At 38.8% G+C, this 23,115-nt stretch overlaps 1 protein-coding gene across 1 annotated transcript in view; it reads right to left on the bottom strand.

Annotated features, from left to right (window-relative positions):
- The window catches only part of nbeab (neurobeachin b), a 364,245-nt gene that overhangs the window by 285,259 nt on the left and 55,871 nt on the right, over positions 1 to 23,115 (bottom strand). The window lies entirely within an intron of this gene.

Below are 23,115 nucleotides of genomic sequence, written 5' to 3'. Positions count from 1 at the left end.
AGACAATAACATTAATTTGAAACAACTGGTTTATTTTTACAGTGTAACAGAGAGAAGCAAATTCAGCAGCCAAGACTCCACGCTGGATGATGCAAGTAAACCCACGTGCTGGTTCAAATCAGGGTTTTGTAGACGGAGGTAAAGCTGACCCACTTCCCTGTTCCCAGGAGAAGGGCCCACGGATGGAGCAAAACCTGCCTCCTGCAGCTACGGCTAATCATATAATTTCAATTAAGAATATCTTCTGCGGATTAATAAGACGCTCAGGAGCTGAGCGGAGCTGCGGGTCGATGATTTGCAAACCGGAGAGGAAGGTTACAGAAACAACACTACGATGTGAGGCAGGAGAGTAATGCGGCTTTAATTAGGCTCTAACTGGTATCTGTGCAGCTCAAGCTGGCAGACCTGTCAGGGTGGTTACACAAGAGTGGTGAGTGACAGCGAGCCGCTTTCACTGTAGATACTCAGAGAGAGAGACAGAGAAGACCTCAGTGTTCACACACATGAGGTGAAACTAGATTAGTAACCAAGTGTCTCATTGACCTGACGTTCACTGAACTGCTCACAGAAATAAAGGTTCCAAAAGAGTTCTTCAGGAAGGGGTGAGGCTCTAACCCAGTATTTGGTTTTTTTGGAAACTTATTACTTTCACTCTACTACATTTCAAAGACAAATATTGTACTTTTGACTCCACTACATTTCTAGGAAGGTTGTTGTTATTTTTCGACTGAGCTTTGAAGTCAGCTGTTGGTGTTTTTAATTTTCTAAAATGCAGTTGGTCACATGCTGTGTTCCTCACTAAAGGAAACCAATCACAGTAGCTCCTTTCAAATAGGACTGATGTAAAAGAAGGAAATACATCATCCAGGTGCTCTCTGTAACAAACACAAGCAAGCTCTCCCTCTGTCATTCAACAAAAAGCGGTAATGGTGATGGCAGAGAAAGACTAAATTAAATCTCAAGATGTTATTATAATTATTCATTATTCCAGATAGCTTTTAAAGTTGTTGGCTTCAATCTAATTTCATGATGTGATTTTAACACAGTTACATCAGAAAATGACAATAGCTGTCCTTTTTGGTTTTGATTGTATTTCTATGCTGAAGTTTTTATTGTTGTTTCTATAGACTTTGTGTAGCAGAGTGGTTCTACAAGCATCAGTGCATCATTAGATGGTTTCAGAGATACAAGCTTCTGTAAATGCATCATGAAAACAATACAGCATGTATTGATATTAGAAAATGTACTTTGTAATTTGTACTTTTGAATACTTAAGTATTTTTAAAAGCAAGAACTCTAGTACTTTAACTCAAGTAAAATTTTGACTGAGCAACTTTCACTTGTAGTTGAGTAATATTTGACCAGGAGTATCTATATTTTGACTCAAATACTGGGGTTGAGTATTTTGTCCACCACTGGTATGTTACAACCCTTGGAATATAAAAAGGTCCCTGGAAGCCCATGAGTGCATTCTATTTATAATGCATTTTCAAGTTCTGTAAAGCACCTTGAATTGCCTTGTGTATGAATGGTGCTATATAAATAAAATTGCCTTGCCTTGCCTTGCCTATAAAAAAAGGGTTCTCAAGGGTTCTCTTGGAATATTAAAAAATATTCCTGGGAGAACCCCCTTGATGGGTTCTAGATAAACCCCTTGGAACATAAAAAAGGTTCTCTGCTGATCTCTGAGTGTGTTAAAAACCCTTGAAATATAAAAAGGTTCCCAATAGAGTCCCCATGGTGAGTTATAAATAAAACCTATGGGATATAAAAAGGTTCTCTACAGAAAATTCTCGGGGGGCTCTAGATAAAACCTATGGAATATAAAAAGGTTCTCTATGGAAGCCTCTGGGTGAGTTCTAGATAAAACCCTTGGAATATAAGAAACATTCTCTGTTGAACCCTGAGTGTGTTAAAACCCTTGAAATATAAAAAGGTTCCTAGTAGAACCTCCTGCTGCTCCTAATATGCTATGCTCCTAATAAAACCAGCTGAGTGTGTTTTAGATAAAACCCTTTGAATAAAAAGAGTTCTCAAGAGAACCCCCTAAGTGTGGTCTAGATAAAACCCTTGGACTATAAAACAGTCCTCTGTAGAACCTCCTGGGTGGGTTCTTGTTCTCTGCAGAACCTCTCATAGAGGGTTCAGGGTGAAACCATTCACAGATGGTTCTAGATATAATCCTTTATGTTGGATTCTAAGTAGAATTTGATGAAAGTGTTCCAAGTTGAACCTTTATAAAAGGTTTAAGCAGTAACAAAAAAAAAAAAAAAAGAGTCCTTTGGGAACAAGGCAAAGAACCGGTTATGGTTCTAGTCGTCCCCTTTGTTTGTCAGAGTGTGTTGTCACTGTGACCTGTGTGACCTGTACAGAATGAGATCCTGTGATGCTGCAGATAATCCAGCAGCTTGTTGTGTCTGAGGAAATGAAAGAGCTGAAGTCATTATAGTGATTCTTTAATGTGCTGGGAATAGCATTGCACCGAGCAGCCATTTATTTCACCGTGCAGCAGAACCAAAAATTGTTTATGTGAAAGCAATTAAGGTGTGTGCTTAGTTTAATTCCTCACCCCTGTGGTTCCTCTCTTTCAGCGTGATCGGGTTATGAGCCTCAATCAAGTGTGTGGTTTTTTTTTTCTCCCTCAGAGAGAATTCATTTGTGCGTCACTGCGATGAGGCAGAGAATTAAGAGAGTTACATCTGAGCCCTCAAGAATCCCTCCACTTTCAACTGCTTCTGATTAGGCCAGGGCTGAAGGCTCGCCGTCGCCATGGTGACAGGCAGCGAAGATTGGACTTGAGACAGTTTCCAAGGGAAGCCTACAGTGGCCACTAAATTGGGTGAAAATAAATAGAACTGATGTCCTATTTACGAAGACTGCTGGCGGAGCGCGAACGTTGCAGCGGAGGAGTCTCTCTGGGGCGGATGTGGAGAGGAGGGGGGTGTCCTCCCTGATATCTCTAAATGAATAAAATGAGAAGTGGTCCAGGGTTCAAAGACACATTCATCCCGTCTGCCAGATGTGGACAGCAGCAGATGGAGAGGAGATGAGGGTAATGTCCACTCTGTTACTTTTAAATGAATATTATAAGACGTGAAAAATCCCTTCCTCTCTCTTCAAAAATAGCAGTTTTGCCCCACAATTTGCTAAAATCACTTTAAACTAGATCTTTCAGGATTCTGCAGACTTTTTGGGGCCTAAACTGCTTGATTTTACAGCAGCTTTTCTTAGAAACTGTGATGCATGTAGCATGTTTTTTAGGAACATTTTGCAGTGAAATCATGGGAGCAAATGACAACTATTTTTTTTTTTTTTTTTTTGTAGAATTAATTATAATAAGCAACTTGTTCCAGGGGGAATCAAACCACACTGTGTTCTGACTGTTGTAAGTAAAATTAACACCCCAAAAAAGGGCTCAGGATTAAAAATCTAATAAAATACGCTTCATGTGCAAATGAAGTGCACCTGGGGGGTATTTAAGAAAAAAAATCCTCGAGGAGCTCAGACTCACTCTAAAGAGCACAAAACTGTAGAGCATGACAGTGAACAGAGCACTGATCAGTGTCAATGACAGTAACAAACCCGGTGGTCTTTTCATAACCTGTGACAAAATGAAAAAATAAAAATACAAAACATAGCAGACAATAAAACACTGAGCTGGTTCAGTGAGACGTAGATGTATGACGTTTGCACGGGAGACTGTTGTGATTGGTGGAAAACGTAGGAAGCCATGATAACTGGTCAGACTTGCAAAAAAGTTGCATTTATTGCGATCATTTATTAAATTAATCACCAACTATTTTGATAATTAATTCGTCTGAGTAGTTTTTTTTAAGAAAAAAAAGGTAAATTCTATGATTCCAGCTATTTGAACGTGAATATTTTCTGGTTTCTGTACTCCTCTATGACAGCAAACTGAGTATCTTTGGGTTGTGAGTAAAACAAAACTTTTGAGGTCGTCATCTTAGGCTTTGGGGTTTTAATCGATCTTTATCAATTTATTTATTGTTTGTGTGTTTATTTATTGTGTACTTCTTCATACATCTTCATCTGTTTTCTTAGCTGTCATATTCTTATTATGATTAATTTATTTACATATTTATTGATTGAATTGACATTATTTTCTATTTTGAGTTTTTATCCTGCCTCTGGTGTTTCCTCACTTATGATAGGGCTTCCTCATTTCCCGTTAATGAATGACATTTTTATGTTTAGTCTTTATCAATTAAGGTCATTGCTCTGTGTGTGTGTGTGTTTCTGTGAATAAAGTCTGATCGATTGATTGATAAATCCTATAGACTAATTATTAAGAACGGTAGCTAGTTATGGAGATGTTTCCTAGATTTTGAAAATAGTGAAATATAAACAGAATGCACAGATTCAGGCATTTCCTGATGTTCTGCTTTGTCACTGTATACTTTGCAGAGGAAAGCAGATGGTGCACTTTTGAAGGGCTTGTAAAATTTGATATAAAACCATCCTCACCAGGGGATTTTCCGGAGGATAATTCCTTTAAGGCTTGCTGTATCTTACTTTCTGAAATGGGAGCTTCTAAAACTGATATTTTATGTCTCTTTATGGTCCTGTTTGCGTTCGCAAAGGCAAAACTCAAATGGCCCAGAAATTGTAAACACAAGTTGTGTGGTGGAAATGTCATTTCAGTTACTGGCTGTATAATCGAGGGGTAAAAAGACAACAAACGTTCTGTTCATGTTGGTGTTGATCTACAGCACAAAATAGCAGACTTTAGAGGACTGTGCATATGTATTAAAAATGCAATATTGCCTTCTGAATTTGTCCCATGTCACTTCACATTTTGGTAGAAAACATGTCACCAGTTCACAAGTCACCAAAACAGGGAGACCCGATAAATTTACACACACAAAGGTACGTTTCTTTGGTTGTTTTGAATGGTGACTGGAGAGTCCAGCCTTCACATCAACCCAAAGGCTCCAAGATTTGGTTCAACCAGACTAAACACACACTCTAAGTATCTGCTGTATTTAGAACAGAATTCTGACAAGACCACCATTATAAAAGACAAATATCGCTCTGTCCAAATCTACCAGACTCCATAAGTGAAATCAGTAATTTTACTTCACAGAACACGGGGGTTGTTGGTCTACCGCTGCCTCGATCTGTGTGACTTCTGTGATATACGAAGGACAGTTAGGATTCGACAAAGTCACAAAATAACACAAACAAACTAACAGATAAGGGTTAGGCGACTGGACGAATATATCGCCCATGATGATGGTCTGAATCCATCACCAGTTGGGTTTTTTTTTTTGTTTGGGCCAAATTTTTGGGTCAATATTTGTCATCTTATTTTGCTAATGTAATAGTCTGCCGAGTGACAGCTGCTGCTCCATGCCACGCTCTCATCCAGCGGCACAGCACACACCCACTCAGCCGAGTGAGTGCTCTGAGCTGGGCGACGAGCGAGAGTGAAAAGAGCCTGCAGAGACAGACTCTTAACACTCTTTTCACGCAGTGAGTAAAGGATTTAGTTCGACCACACCAGAGGCGGTGATAGTTGGAAGAGTGAACAGACCAACAAAGATGGTTTAGGTGAGTTTTACATGTTTTCTTTCTGTTGAGTGTGTTTTATGAGGTGTTAATGAGCCAATTAAGGTCGTCTTTCCTCTGTAAAAGAAGTGATCCGTTGTATTTCTCTGTTTAAAAAGGAAAATAGGTGTAAGAATATTTAATTTAATGACACTTTGTGAGCTTATTTTATGTATTGGGTGTAATGGTTGCACAATGACTGATTTTGCATATAGAGTTTGGTTGGTTTGGCAAGAGCAGTAGTGTTGCTGACCCTGTCCACAGCAAACTGCTTAGCTTCCATGCTGGTGCTCCTCTCTGCTTCTCCCAACTGGAGACGTGCCATCTTCCATCTCCTCTAGCTAATATATTATTGCACTGTATGTCATACAAGCCCACTTCAAATTATCCAAACTACCCCTTTAATATTCTGAGATGTGAAAAATCACCACTCCCACACAAAGTAGCCTTTTTGCTTCTAAAAATGACTACAATCACACAAAACTACCCAGTCACAATCATCATAATCACCAAAATGCACTGGCTTGATAAAAGCCCAGATACACTCATCTGAGGCTGGTCTATTAAAATTGTTTTTCAGTCGAACCAAAAGGCAAGAGGCGAGCTTCAGCATATCAAGTTCAGTGATGCTAACAAACTGAGCTGCATTCACAAGCAGACGACCAAGAAGAAAACAAACAAGAAACAAACATGGATGTCATAAAAATGACAATATAACTGGTGGCTTATTCCAGTAAGTACTCCTCTCCTTGTAAACATGAGCACAATAACAAGGTTCAGCTACAGAAGCAAAACAGCCTGCAGCTGACTTTCAAAACCAAACGCAGTCAAAGGGATAAAGCATGATGCAAAAATTTGGTATGCAGAAGTGAAGAGGAGGAAACAATGAATTGGCCGTTCTGCAGCCAAGTGCTTAGCGGCACCAGAGGGAGTTAGACACAAAACACAATATCCATATAGAGCCGAACACTTGGATTTTCCATCAACCCCTCTGACTTCACAGCCATCATAAACAAAATATCTCAGCAACAATGAGGCAAAGGCAGATGAATGTGTTTGAACTGTTCAAAAGTAAAAGATGCGAAAGAGACGTTATGTAACGATCATACAATTTATTCACAAAAGCATGAGCATAAATAACTTTAGATTTTCACAAATATTTTGCACATCAGTGCATTCTTTTCATCAGACTCACAACTCTTTTTGGAATATCTCGCTGAAAAAATAATGAGTAGAACTTTTAAATGTTCTAAATGTATTTTGAAGTGCAGGTAACATTATATATTATAAAATACTCCCACAAAAGACAGGATAACTGAACAGAAGGTCAAAGGGGTAAGACAATAAAAGAATTTCAGAGTATTTGATCTGAGTCATTTGAATGCTGCATTTTTCATGCCTGAAGTGGAAAATAAATGATCTTATAATAGCAGCAGCAGCCTACAGTGATGAAACATGAAGGTTAGAACATTAATACTACATGCAGCAAATTAAGAGACAATTACATTAATAACTATGGCCACTTCAATCACTCATTGGTGCTCATAACTATATGAAAAAGTGTTTTTTCATCTACTGAAAGATCACTGAATGACATCTCGTTCCCTGCTTTTGAAGCCATACATCCACTATTAACAAATCAATTATAGAAGCAGAGAAAAAGGATTATAAGCATCCTTGACATACAAAATGAGGAAAGAACATACAGCTCTCTAACTGAAAGAGCAACTCCAAAAAGAAAGTGGACCTGAAAACCATACGCAACAAAAATCCATTAATGCGAAGGAGTTTGCTTATGCTTGAAAACTAGAAGAAAAAAAATCAATAAACTGGCAAGCTGCACTTATTGTCTCAGCATCAGTCCTACTGCTCTGCATCTACACTAAATGAGGCTCTTTATCAGCTTCAACTTGCTTTTTAATACTGTACAACGCACCCTGTGTGATTTAAAACTTGTTTTGAATGCTAACAAAACTAAACTCATCATGTTTTCAAATGCAGAATCAAAGCCAACAAATCTTCCATCTATCACCACCTTGCAGAGCTCTGAGATTGAGTCTGTTTCTCAATACTAGCGTCTTGGAATTAAAATCGATGATTCTCTCGCATTTAAGCCTCACAGTCGGTGGCTGGTGGAACAGTTGAAACTGAAACTGTGGTTTTACTTTAAAAACAAACCCCGTTTTTCCTTTGAGGCCAAGAAGAGACTTGTTGCTGCCATCTTGACATCTGTGCTGGACGATGGGGATGCATCTTCACAATGTCTACACATGCTGGACAGTCAACCATGGAGACCTTAGAATTATCGCAAATCTCAAAGCTCTCACCCACCACTGCTCTCTCTGTGATGTTGATGGTTTTCAATGCTGTGAGTCTCAGGGACCCACAGGTGGTCATCTGAGTGGGTCTCAGGCAAACTGAGCGGGTCTCCAATAAAATATGCTTGTTTGTTTGTTTGTTTTAATAGATTGTAGTGTTATAGTTACATCTGTGTATTTTAAAACCTTAAACATCAACAGCAGTGAAATGTAACTTAAAAATTAATGCAGCAGTAATAGCGAGCGAGGCAGTGAGGCTCTCACACTGAGCTGAAATGAAACAAGTCCACATAAACTAAGTAAATAACATAAATACAATATTTTGTTTCTGTCAGGGATTTGCTCTTCACACTGTAGCATTACAAGGGAAATAATATGGTGATTCCCCTGGACACATAAATGGTGATTTTACTGTGTGCTTTTGGCTTTTAATGCATCAGGGACGCAGGATGTGAACCTGTCAACATCACTGCTCTGTGTATGATCAGGTCAGAGGGTCAGATGGCATGTACTTCTTTATAAGACTTTTCTTGGACTGCTTCCTTCATAACTATGGCTGAAAATCCAACAAAAAAACATATGGAACGTTGTTGTCTTCACTCCCAGGATTTCTATTAAAAGTCCCTAAAGTCCTTACTGGGGAGGAAATGGTGTTGTCAAGATTAGGGATAATGCTCGTGACTAATTTCCCTGTCGGTTAAACGCAAAATTTAATTTAGACTAGTCGACTAGTCTAACACTAAGAAGACACCCAGAAAGCAGTTAATCACAGTCTACAATCACCAAATCGTACTTTAAATGCCGCTGAAATGCGTGCTACTTTGCACTGTGCAATACAAGCTTTACACATTAATGTACAAAGGATGACAACAACTCAATAAATGCTTCATCTTTTCAGACTGAAGAGGATGACAGTGTCTGCGGGTAAAGTACCCAGAGCTAACGTTAGCTGCCAACCTGACACAGTGTGGCTAAGGTTAGCAGAGCTAGCAGCAGCTCTGCTTGCAGGTTCATGTCCATCTCTGTGCTTAATGTGGGCATATGTTTCTCTAGTCGAGTGAATATATATCAGCTTATTTTGTCACAGTCTACATTCAACATTATTTCCATTTTCTAGATTAAAACACTGCCAAACCGCGCTGGTTTTACGAGCTAAAGCACTAGTATTTCTGGTGCCGACTTACGAGGGTGGCGACGTTTAATAGTTGACTAATCGCGTGCATGTCTAGTCAAGATACCAAAAACAATAACAATGGTTGAGATTGAAACGATACCAGATCAATATTCAATACCTAACAGATCAGAAACAGAACATCGACAAGGGACATTAACCCTTGACATACAACATGGTGCAAAACCATGTGATGGACAGAATGAACAAAATATATAATTTAAATCATTTACAAATCTGAATGATTTAATTTTAATTTGATACTCATGAGGACAAAATGCTAATCTAGGGTTTTATTTACTGGTTAAATGTTAATATATGATGTATTCCTGCACAAAACCCATGTATTATTCTACGAATAGTTCCAAAACTACAAATCATTTTACCAACAGGACATTTACACTAAAACATCATTATTCCAGCAGCACAATCCCCTTTGCTTTTTTTATTCAGGGGCCGTTTTTTACTGGCCGTGGATATTTGCTTCACTTTCAGTGCAAACACACCAACACTGACCCATAACAAGCACCGGACATTGAGACACTCTAATACCGGACTGTTTTCAATAAAAAATGGATCAGAAAAATACAAACATTTTGGTATAGTGTGCAACACCAAGTGGGAAAAGGGTATTTAAAGTATTCTGCTCCCTCGGCTCAGAATAAGCTTCAAAATCACCTAAATCTTCAGGAGGAAACAGGAACATCTGGCTATAGATGGTTTGAATGTTGAAAAATATTTTGATATCTTTTAATTCTGTAATTTGTTCTATATTATTATTTTTATAATCTTTTGTTTTATGTTTCTCTTATGTCTGCATCTGTGCTGCCAACCATCTTGGCCAGGACACTCTTGAGGTAGAGATTTTTAATCTCAACAGGTCTTCTACTCCTGATTAAAAAACAGTAAAAATAAATGTGTAGTTATTAAATTTAGAGTGCAGACTGGCGTGTCAGCTGACCAGACAACCTGACAAACATCACCATTTCGGTCCCAGTCTTTTTTTCAGCGTGTGACTGCTTAAACGATTGACTTGAAAAGAAAGATGCATGAAGAGATATTATGCAAACAAAAGCCTGTATTGAGACAAAATGGCACTGCCACTCCAGGGAACTATTCTAAAGAGTTGAGCTGAAGGGCCACCTCGGGCCAGTCTTTCTTTACTTTAAAAATGTCACCAAAATAAAGGTCGAGCCATTTAAGGGACAGGGGCGTGGAACGTTTGAGAGAGGGGGGTGTCGCATATGTAAGAAAGAAGCTTATTGCCTCTGTGGGTTTCATTTAGTTTGATGAATGGCCTTCACATCAATGCTGAACCATGCTAATGACCACACTTCAAACGGCCAATCTATCCACTCCACTTCACTGATGAGTTAACCTCACCACAGAGCTGTGCTCTGACTGGGAGGGAGTGAGAAAATAATTATTCTTTTCCCTTTTTAAAAGGCAATAACCACTGTAATGGAGAACACAGAGAGAGAAACAGTAACAGAGAAGGAGAGAGGAGGGAACAATGAGCCAAACTGGGAACATTAACTTCCTTCTTGTTTATTTGTTTGTCCTTGTTTACTCCTTAATGTATAATCATGAGCTAAATAGTGTAAATTTAGACTAGAAGACTTTTGAGTCTTAGAAATGCCGCTCATGCAGACATTTTTTTTTTTTTTGCGTTGCCGTGGGGGTGCACAATTTACACAGCTGATCTAGACAAGGTTTAATGACTACAACTATTATTCCTGGACTCTAGGTTTACCCACAACCCAAAAAGACTTCAGTCCAATCCAGTTCACAATCACAACAGAAAGACAACCACACAAAGTCTCACAAACACCTTGTGCTGACCAAAAGCTGACTACAAAAAAACACTGCACCACAAAGGTAAAGCTGCCATTTCTCTCCTCCACTGACCATAAAATTTGGCGGACAGGACGCTGCTTGGAAGTAGCAGGGTCCCCTTTCAGGGATAATACATTAAGTGGTATTGAATCGGAGTATAAATTCTCATATACGCCCATACGTAATGGTGCATTTAAAGCAATATCAGAAGCATTTTCTGATACTGGCATAAGATAACTCTGTGATTCATATAAAAATCCATCCCTGTACGGTTGTCATGAGCGAGAAAATTAGCTAAAGAGACCAAAACCATTTTGTACCAGGCTGTAAACATGTTTATTTGGGCTGTAATGTTGGGCATTTTAATATGGGGGTCTGTGGGGATTGACTCGCTTGACTCATCACTAGTTGAAGAGATCTGCAACTGGTGCAAAAGATTATGGTACTGGAATTACAAAAGCACACAAGAAGTCACTGTGTGCACAGGTGAGCTGCCTCCAGCCAACTCCCATCTCTCCCGTCTCATTTCCAACGTGCTTTAACTGCTGCACATCATCATCATTTATTGCGATTACAATACGATTCAAGATTAGCGTCACAATTCTCATTTTTACGGGAAAATTTGTTGTCATGTCATGTTTTCATACATCTGAAGATTTGTAGACCAGAGCGTCTCTGCAGCACTACAGCACTTCATTAGAATGATGTTTAGTCACACATTTTCCTTTCTTTCAAAAAATGGCAGCTTCTGCCATTTGGATATTGGACTTGGCCATGTTGGTATTTCAACAATATTTCAATTAATTTTGTGGCAATAACATCAACATGCTTTTAGTTCTGAAGAAATGATCTTGTCATTTAGCATGGGCAAGAGAGAGCATCAGAGACAAAAACAGAGAGCCCTTTGGCAACTCCGCATTTAATTATAGTTATGTGAATAAAGATACTTGTATATATAGCTTTCTTGCACTTGATTTGTATTTCATTCAATTAAAATGAAAGATGAGAGAGCAGAAAGAGAAACAGAGAAAAAGAGAGCGTGACTCAGATACGACGGTCTCTGAAGTGCTCTGACAGAAACACAGGACCATATTGTTCCTGACATGCTTGAAAGAGTGGAACACTTGCTCATTTTCTACTTAATCCGGATTCATATTTGCATTGTCACCATCACAAAACCATGTGAAAACTGCATCTATATTAGGCCAAGAATGTGTTACTGGCCTTCTCGGCTTCTTCACACACACTCATCTCTGATTTCATGCTACGAGAAAACAAACCGCGACCAGAATCTGTTGCAAATCACCTGAATGCATAAACTATCATCAACCAGAAGTTAGAAGCAAACTTTTCCCATCCTGCTGCTGAATGTGATGCAGATGAGTACAACATAATTAAGTGTAGTAGATGACTGAGTGGCTCTGCTTAGACAGGTGAGAGAACGCGACGACTGCATAATATCCACTGCATAATGCCCACTGCGTTATGTGTGACACCTGGAGAGTCGCCTCTCCTTCACTAAAAATTAAGCTCAGTCTAACAGCTTCCAGACAGCAGCCACCTGGTCTGTCTGAGTTTCTGAGTACATCTCCTGCCATGTACAGTCACAGTGTGGATCCACGGTGAGTCTTTATTTGACATCCATATGTCTGACAGGGGCTGAGGGGTGTAACAAATTTGCCAACACTTGTTTTCTCACAGCTCAGGCACCATATTTATTATTTCAGTCATAAAATATGATGAGGAAGTGCTAAAGAAACAGCAAATTGGATATAGAGATTTTAAAAGAAAACACAGAGGAAATTACAGATTATACGAGGAACTATAAAAACAACAATGACAGCAATAATTTGGACTGCAAGTAGTTTAACATTAGCATTAGGTGTGTTCAGACTAAACGGTTCTGGGGACTCGCTGAGAGAAACTTCCCACTGGGCAGATTCCCTACATACTTTCGAGGACTTTTTTTTCTATTTGCATTCACGCCACCAATAGGAGCAGTTAAAGATATAATAAAAAAAAGTCAGGTGCTGGTGCTGTATTGGCTCATGTGTTCAACCAATCAACATTCATTTACACCACTCAACGTTCCTCTTGTGTTAGGAGGGTGTCTACTTTGAAGTCGGAGCTAAAAAAGTCTCTCAAAACTGCTGCTAGGAACTGGGATGGTTTGTGATTCTTGTAGTGTGGGCACAATAAAAGGGGGTGGGGGGGTCCTCCAACTGTTCTCAGAACTATGAAAAGGTTATTTCAGTTTTATAGCTGTGTTTCCACCACTTTCCCCAGGCACCAGGAACCTTTACAAGGTCCGGGGTCTAACTTAAGGTCCAAGGACATTATTTAACACCCCCAATAATAACCAAATGATATTATGAATGCAGCTGTGGCACTTTGCACCGTGTATTATGAACATGACAAATTATCCAACAAAACATGACTCAGTAAACATGTTATCGTCAGACCGAGCAGGATCACAGAGTATCTTTTAGCGAGAGCTAATGCAAGCCGCACACAGTGAGGCTAACGTTAGTGTGAGCTGTCATCTGTCAGCCGAGCCATCTGAGCATCAGTGCAGGGAGAGAGGGGGGTTACTGTCTGCTGGAGCTGCAGCACTGGTGAGTGACAGGCCCTGCGTAACATGTCAGAGGCAACTGTTACAATATTAATAAACAGTTAAACTGACTAGTATTTCTAGTGCCAACTAGCGAGGGTTACAACGTTTATTTAACTAGACGACTAATCGCCACATCCTTAACAGTCATGGGCTAAACTGATGTGGAAAGACAGCCAGAGATTTTTCATACGTCAGTTCTAATAGACCTTTTTCATGACCTGAATGGAACTAGGGTTGAATATTGTTAAGTCTAATTCTGATTCTGTTTATTGATTTAAGTTTGTATGACAAATTCAGACAGGAAGACCTGCAAAAAACTGTTGAAACATAGTTCCTGGGACTAAAACTTCCAGGTACTTTTGGTGAAAAAGTGGTTTATGAGGTGAGAATCAAGGTAGCATTTATTTACAGGAACATAAACAGGAGGGTTGACTGTGGGACTGCATTTAAACAGAGCTTAGCGTAAACCTACCAGTAAGCACCGGCAGGCCTGGAGAGAATGTGACCTGAATTAACGACTAACTCCCTGCATGTGACCACGCTGTGATTGACTTCAGGAGGGTGGGTGTATTGTTTGTGGAAACACCGCTAAAGATTTAAAGATTACAGTGTTTATGCTTCACTGAGCTGGATGCCTGCAGCATACAGATGTGTCTAACAAGCCCCCAGGAAACTGAAGATGAAAGGTGCTTCATAATGATTCAGTCTAGCGGGGAGTCCATCACTGAGGATTCGGAAAAATCTTTACAGTTAATGGAGCCGTGCTGCGTTTCTTCGCTTCTCCTAAATTTCATTAAGACCAGCAGCTATTTATCATCTGTATGTGAACATCTGTTTGTCAGTTTAGTGACAGCTTTGTTTCCCCACCTTCAGATTATCAAGCTGGGCTGAACGTAGTCAGAGTGGATCCATAAACTGAAAACTGACACACTAAAAATTAAATTCACTGCTTCGATTTGCAGCTACATGCAAAGACAGAACAGACTAAGATAAAAGACTTTAGAGTTCTTTTATTTAAACTTGTTTTTTTTAATATGAAATCCAACATTAATTGTCTGATTTCACTGTATTGTGTAGTCCATGAAATACAAATCAACAACAAATTATTCCTGGCAGTTAATTTAACCTCATGTAAACCACTTTTCACAGTAGTAATTGCTGGTAAATTGCTTTTTCTATGTCTCATCTTTATTTCATAGTCAAGGTTCAAGGTTCCTTTGTCTCCCTCAGTCAAAATACCAGTTATAATCTGCAGCAATTTCAGTGTCTCTTAATTACTTCAATACTTATCCCTTATTCCTTACTTATTTATTTTGTAAAATAAATTAAGCCAAAAGAACTTTTTAACAGAACTCTGCATAAAAAAACATTTTGAACTCATAATGTGTGGTCAACTGTGCCATAAGAAACAGACATACAGTGTCGGTGTTATTAATATATATATATATATTTTTTAAATTGTGTTGTTTTCATGTAGTGCCAATTTTGGGAGGCCAAGATATGAAACATTTGAAGTCATCATAGGATTTGTGATTGATGTTTAAGACGGTGGGTCTATTTTTGTCTTTATGTCAAGTGTATATTGTATATAATGAGAAATCTAAGTGAAATCTTCTTTTTTGAAAAAGGATTTGTGATTGGTCTTCAAATGTTTAACATTAAATTAATTGAGCACTGAAACAGTTTGCAGAGAAGGCAGGTTACTTTATTTGTCCCCCGAGGTCTGACAAACTTTATACTTTTTTTTCGTGAAAACTTTTCTCCTCGACCATAAAGCATTTTTCCCATGGTGGTTTTTCCACATTCCACATCAACTTGCTGAGTTTTCACCAAATTACAGCACGAGCATTCGATGGCAGAACATACTTCCCACAATCCTTTCGAGGTGCCTCTAGTTGTCATGCAACCAGTAGCTTCCTACTCGTCCTTCCTAACCTGACAGACACACGGGGCTTTTATTTAATTTAGTAGTGTTGCCACAATAATGGAATTTATCATTTTGATACAATACCTTGAAACATTTTGGACACCATTTTCGATACCGTGTGAAAAAATTGATTTCACATTGCGCGCATAAAATTTGAGATTTTCGTTGAAAGATAAATATAACGAGGCAGCATGGCGTGACAACGGATATTCAGCCAGAGCAAATGAGATGAGTGACAAGAAGAAGACAGTGCTGTAAGTAAGTGAGAGGAGGCGGGACAATGTGAGCACTGCAGCCGCGCGTGTGTGTGTGTGTGTGTCAACTCACTGTTGGAGAGAAAAGAGAGAGCGAGAAAGTGCAGCTGGAGTACCGAAACTGTGAAAAATGAGCTCTGAAAGCATTTAAAATATTCAGTACAGCACAAAGTATTGATTTAAAAATCATTTTATTGCTTCTGTTAAATCCTCCAGAATCAATAATCCGAAGTGCATCAATAACTGTCTGTTTTCCTTATCAGTGGTCTGTTATTCAGAGATAACAGCTACTGAACTCCATAATTGGTCAATCAGACTCCAGTATTCAACAAAGCCATGTAATAATGAATGAACGCCCTCACCCTTGGTAAGTTTTTCCTCGCCATAGGCTCCTCAGTGCTTGCTCTTGGTGGGAACAACTGGGTTCATAAAGAGAACAATGTAGACCTGCTATGATTTGGCACAACACAAATAAAACTGAGCTGAATTGAATAGGATTAAAAGGTACTATAAACCAACAATAAATGTGTGTTCTGAGTTTGCCACTCCACAGATACTTGTGTTATTAACCACCCAACCAAAACTGAACGATTAAAAAAAATTTGCTAAAATATAAAATTAAGTCTAAAAATCTCTGAAACAGTGGGGGCGTGTGGGAGGCTCAGCTGTCTCACTGTCAAACACTACGACAACCTGACACGACCTCAAACACGGAGGCTCTGTCCTGCAGCTTTATTGGACATGTCCTGACATGTTTGAGCCACCAGAGACACAGGACAGAGAAAGGAGTTTTTATTTTGTCTTCTGTGTTGGTTTTTTTGAGCTGGATTGTGCTGAAGTGAACTGCTGGGCTGAAGGTACGTTCGTAACTGACCGCTGGGGAAGGAGAGGTGTTGTTGTTCAAGTGTCGGTCTGTGAGGCTTACATAGTGTTGGGGGACCATGGATCCGGTATGTTTCAGATCCACCCAAAAACTCCTGAACATAGAAATCATGAACAGTTTACAGTCTAACTCCAGAGTTCATTACTATTGAACATGTTTTCAGCAACTATGTTCTAATATATTAAGAAGAGAAACTCCCATTTTCCTTGACAGAACTCTACGTATTGAAATTGACCGTTGATTATTAAAATATGATGTATGCACGTACTTCATGTTCATGTTAGGTTTTGGGGGCTGCACAAAATGTATCTGAGGACCGTCTTTGTCCTTCCAGCTGCACTCTGAGAAACTATGTGGGGATTGAGTAGATACCAGGACCAAATTAATTGTTCAAATACTGAGTCTCATGAGCACTTGAGTGTTCCAGCTTTAAGTAGAAAGTCAAGGTCGGAGACGAAGAAGACAATTTTCTTCCACTGACTGTATTTCACTTCAGAACAACAGGGTGAGTCGGGGTTAATTGGAGCACAACAGGCACACTTGAAGCCAGCAGCGGGTACAGATTCCCCTACGAGTGTGAAAGGGCTGGATCCATAGATGGACAAATTAAATTTTTTTTTCCTGATTTCGTTGGACACTGGCTAGGTGGGTCTAATGAGTTTGCCGTGATCCAGGACCTTCAAACACTGCACTGTCCTGATTGGAACCAACGGGAGTTTAGCTCAAGCTGGAAGGAAATGAAAAAACAAACCAACAGAGGAGCCACAGGTGAGGACAACGGCAACAAATAAAAGTTTGTAAAAATGACTAAGAGATTTTTGTGACGCATGCTTTTACACAAGCAGCAGTTTTAATGAGCTGCTGACAGACACCTCTTTGTAAATGACTGTCACCTTGTCTACATAACAGGAGGCATTCGGGGGAAAAAATTGTCAATTTTAAGACGAGACACTAACACAATCAGTTACAAGATCCTTCCTTTTCATGAGGTGACATCCAATCTTGGCTCCATCAGTCGCTTCTGAGTACAACCACTGATCTCCGACAACAAGTCGGGGATTTAATGAAGAGCAGCCTTTATGTCTGAACTGTTCTGAAGTCTGACCTCAGATTAAGAGGCTGGAGAAAAACAACCACATCCTGCGTGTTTGTGAGTGAAGTGGAAATCAGTCTGGCAGAGTAACATGAACTGATATGTTTCCGAAGAGGATTGAGGTTTTCATTAAGAGTGCCACTGAGGGCAGACAGGGCAGATGTACAGCAGTCGCTGGGAGCTTACTGCTGCTGCTGCTGAGTGGGAACTCCACCTCCGGCTGCATTCAGACTTAAAACCACGGCAAAGAGACAGATTGTGAGGGAAAGAGCAAACGAAAGAGGTGACAATGCTACAGTAAGGAGAATAAAGACTCACTGGTTCAGGAAGAGTGCACTCAGGAGTGCCACACATGCAGAGTAGAGAGAGACTTACTGGGTATTCTGACAGACAGAGCTAAGACATTACTTCATTTAAGTACAAATATATATTCCACTCTCTTTTCAGTTGCTTGTGGCCACATCTGACCAGCAAAGGCTTCCCATCTGACCAGCAGAATGGTGACTGATCACATTATTGCAATAGTTACATGTTTCCAGTACTATGAACTGAGTGTCTGAGGTGAAAAATGGGGGGGTTGCTGCAGTAACTTACTGGTAATTAGAGGCGTCACAATTTAAACATTAAATCAAAAATTGACTGAAATCAGCTCTCAGCTTTTGGTGATGAGGCTGTACAGTTAATCTAAATTTTATCAAAATCGCAACATTGCTTTCTGCAATTTTCAAATCACAGGAAGTGCAATATATATTCAAGGCAAAATGTGTATCAAAAAACTTCTAAATTAATGAATGTTGCGATAAAGAGAAGCTCTGTTCTACCAATTCTACAGACTTAAAAAACGATCTTTATTTGGTACAGATTCCTGCAAAAAAAAAAATCACACCATCATCATCATCATCATGGCCTAATAAGGCTATCATGGCTATCAAAGCTGTCAGTGCAAAGAAAAATATGTTTGAATCAAAAATCAAATCAACTTGAATCAAACTATGACCTAAAAATCGACAGCCAAATTGAGTCATGGATTTGGAGAATCCTACTTACAGATGCAAACGGATCATTTCACAATAAAAGTATTTAACTGGCAAAACAGGAGTTGACTTTGTGGTCAGTGGAAATGCAATGTCTTTGTCAGCAAGCTTAGACTTAACACTATTGTTAATAAAAAATGTGTCTATAAAACTGCATTTGCTGACAACGGATCAGTTTGAAATATTGCAGGGATGGAAGAAGAAGGAGCAGCCACAGTGAGCTACAGGCGACAGGCTGCACACTTGAAACTAACTTCTAAGAGCATATCTACTTTAGCTGTTCACAGACTTGTGCGCAGCATAAAATCAGACTGCAGTTGCTCACAGAGTGATGGAAAAGGCATAATTATGTCCTGACTTCTTTATTAAAACTACAGTAGTTTGTTCTTGTGCCCCCTGAATTCTGTGACGTGTAATATGAAACTACATCTGCTGTTACCACCACTAACTACAGGTGTCACGCACACAATAATCAGTTAAAGTTGCTAAATATTTCCTGTCAGTCAGGACTGCATTCTGCACTTACTTTTACAGATTTTAATCATCTCTTTTCAACCTTTATTTAAGCAGGAGAGTCTGACTGAGATCAATAATCTCTTTTTTAACAGAGATCTAACAAAGGCAGTGAGCAGCAAAAACACAAAGTTACAGACAGAAACACAAAGGGAGACAAAATACAATTAAAAAGCACCGAAACATTCAAAGAGAAACTTCTAAAAGTCAGTTGCATAACCAGGTAAGCTAAAAAACATTGACATCCTGAGGAATCTGCCTCTAATTCTTTCATTTTGGACTTTAAAAGCATCTAACGAGATTCAATATCTGAGCTTATGGATTTCCTGTGTTTTTAGGAGTACTGGCTAATAAAGTTAATATTAATTTTGAAAGCAATTGAAAATATTAAACAATAATAGGCTAATTAGACTTAAATAAATGTGATTTATTTGACAGTCCAGCCCGTCACAGTATCACCTTAAAAGAACTGAACAAATGTAGTTGAATACCCTTGTTCTTAAGGCAGAAAACCACATGAAACCTCCAAAAATACAAAGGAACCAGAGAGAACCAGGGTGGACGTTTGATCCCAGGTCTGACCAGCTACAACCACTGAGCAACAGACACAAAATGTGTGTAAAATACAAGTCAGAGATTGTGGTAAATATTACAGGACAGTCTGATCTTCCAGTCATCTTCTGTGCACTGCAGAGTGACCATGTTCCCATCATGCATCACGGCCACCTCACATATTTAATCTCATCTCGACCCTGGCAGTGTACAGCTGTATTAAATGTCCTGGTCTCAGCTCTCTGCCACAACATCAACAATATGTGATTTCAGTTCTCAGATGAAATAACACGACTCTCATGTAATAGCCAATTTATCCTGGGAAACAACAATAAAACATCAAAACAACTGAATCACATCAGCTAAACTGGCAGCCAAACAAACATTATTGTGTTTTGACCTCCCACTCTGCAGAAATACACAAACACTCACACTAAGCAATAATTATTCATTAATATCCTGAATGAAATAATTTGCCTCGTTTTTCTCGACATGTCAAGGCTCCGAAATGTTTCCATGCACTGAATCTGCAGGCCTTTAGCAAACACTAAAAAAGCTATTAGTGGTTTATTCAAGAGGAAGGGTTAGGTGAGAAACATGAGCTGAATATTAAAAACTACTGCCATTGTCAAGTGTAAAAGGTCTTACCCTGGGAATGGTGCGACCTCTGTCTATTTCCATCTCCTCTGCCAATAAATTAAAGGGAAAATGAAGTGTGGCAAATCTCAGAAAGCACAAAAAGTGCAATTTGTCTTGCTGCCCTGACTTAAAGTAAAGTGGTCAGGATGTTTGCTCATGCTTAGACCTAAATTAGCAGTAATAGCATGACTACAATTTCCATCTGCGGGAAAATGGGATAAATGGAAATACATGTCAGGTGTGGTAAAAATCATTTAGTGCTGTGTGCCACTTCATCGTACAGGAGGTTATTTAATTTGAAGGTGAAAGTGGAGCACAAAAGACTATAGGGGCCCTGATATTTGAATGTGTGATGAATCACATAATTCATAATTTCACCCGTATAATCAAAATACTCAACAACTTTTAACCTCCCTGCTAGTTGGAAAGTATTCAAACTAAAAGATGAAAAAAAATGACAGCACTAGAAGAGAAGGGAAGAGCCGTGAGAAGAGAGTTTAAAGAGTTTTGCGGGAAGCTGCATTTATTTTGAAAAGGTATCTTTCCCTGGGAGTTACGGGATCTGGATGTAATTCAGATCCCAGAAGTCAGAGGGGGTGAATAAATTGAACAGTTTGAAGGTAAAACAGGAGAACAATGGAACACAGGGGTCCTGTCAAGTTATTCATGCAATGGTGTGCCCTGCAAAATAAAAATCACCTTTTCACCCCCAAAATACATAGTTAAGCTCATCAGCTCCTCAGGAAATGTTCGACTGAGAAAAGAAGAGAATATGGCGGCTGATTCAATTGAATCTGGTCCTTTTAGCACCCCAAATACAAGTCTTTGATCATTTATACATATGAGAACATATATAACATAACATTTTTGGTGTACTTTATTGATTGCAAGATAATCATTTTATTAGTCAGCTAATTTATTAGTTTTTATTTGTGGGGATTTGGGAGAGTCAATGATATATGAATGATGCTAAATGCAACACTGTGTTTATTAAAACAACATTGCTATAAGAATGTATAGCTTTAGCTATAAAGCCTGGTCAGTATGGAATTTCTGTGAGAATGATTCTAGCTTCAGAGAGGAGAAATTCTCTCCATTTACCAACATGGTGGCCAATGTAGTGAATTTTTGAGCTGGAATAAAAAATAGACCATTTCTATGTGGATTGTGCACTGACATGATCATGCAAAGGCTCTCAGAAGACCTTAAACAAATAACTTTATTATAGAATATTACATATTTTATTTAACATGTTGAATAATTCAACACATGCATATGCCAACCAACTGTAGAAAGGAACACTGAGGGGAAAAAAAAGAATAAATAAAAATAAAATAAATAGCTAAAAAAAAAAAATCAGTTCTGTTCTGTTGCTGAATATTTTAATACTGTCAGTAAATTAGGAGCAGGCTATAAAACAAGATGCAGCTTCTCAGCATTTAAACCTGCCAGGAGCTCCAACTGTTCTCATGAATGTTCCCCATTGTGTTCAATCTAAATCACACCAAGAATTTTTCCCTAGATTATGTCTAAAAAAGAAAAGGTTTCATATCAATAAGCAATTACACCAATACTGATGTATCTGTGTCAGGCCCATATTAGGCCAATATTGGGCTGATATACTGGCCAACTAATACACCAGTCAGGCTCCATTTTGCATTATTTACATGTACATATTTCCAGTACGTCGTTACAAAGGTCACTTTGAGAATTTACCAACGTAAATCAACACTTTAGGTTACAGTCATGCTAGCTTATCCAAAAAGTGACGACACGACCTGCTGCAAGCCAACAACAACAACAACGCAGATTGTAAGGCGCCGCCATCACCTTTAGTTTTAAAGACTCTCGTTTTTTCCTGTACTTTTGTACATAATTGTTACAGTGAAAACTAATTAAGTTAGAGATGCACAGTAAATTGGGGCTGATGATGGGAAATTTATATCATTAATTCAGATAATGAAAATGTAGTTGATAAATATCTGTTCTAAAAATAACTGATTGGACAGATTACGTCAAAGCATTTAATTTTAAATCTGGGCACAACGCTCTACAAAATCCAAAGTATATTTGAAGTTTTTTGATGTAATGTTAGTTGACTAGAAAAAAATAAATGAACATTTGAAAAGTCAAAGCTGTTGTTTGTTTTTGTTGTCACAGTGATGTCAGTTAGTTTGGTTCGGTCAGAGTTATGAAATACTAAAACATCCATCTTTGCTCACTTCATCTTCGCCTTCCTTATCCTCAGGTGTACATAAAGTACAGGGTATAATAAAAAATGTGAAATTATCAGTCGTCTTATTGGAATTGGCCATTAGAAGCAGGTTATCAGTTGAAAACTACATATTGTACATCGCCCAAATAAAGTATATAAAAAAAGAACTAGGCATTGTTTTACATATTTAAAATCCTAACTTTACAGGTCAGACTTAGAAAATGTAAACATTCAGTCCCTTGGCACTTAACTTTTTATACAATCTGGCCCTTATAAAAAAGTAATTGAATAGGCCTGGAGTATGAGCGTTTAAGGGCAAAGTAGTATAAGGCCCTGAAAGGTTCCCTCCATGTGGGAAGCTATGAAGCGGCTGATTACTGCAATGATAAAGAGGCAGCTGAGCCGTGTGATTCCCTGAGCTCCTGCCCCAGACACCGGCTGCCTGTCTTGATTTCAGCACCGAGGACAGCTCCCTTCTTGTGGAACCCAGCGGAGAAT

Source organism: Lutjanus erythropterus, chromosome 4 (assembly GCF_056507025.1).
Source record: "Lutjanus erythropterus isolate fLutEry1 chromosome 4, fLutEry1.hap2, whole genome shotgun sequence".
Lineage (NCBI taxonomy): Eukaryota > Metazoa > Chordata > Actinopteri > Lutjaniformes > Lutjanidae > Lutjanus > Lutjanus erythropterus.
Note: the sequence above shows the minus strand (reverse complement) of the source record. Positions and strands in the feature narration are given on the sequence as shown.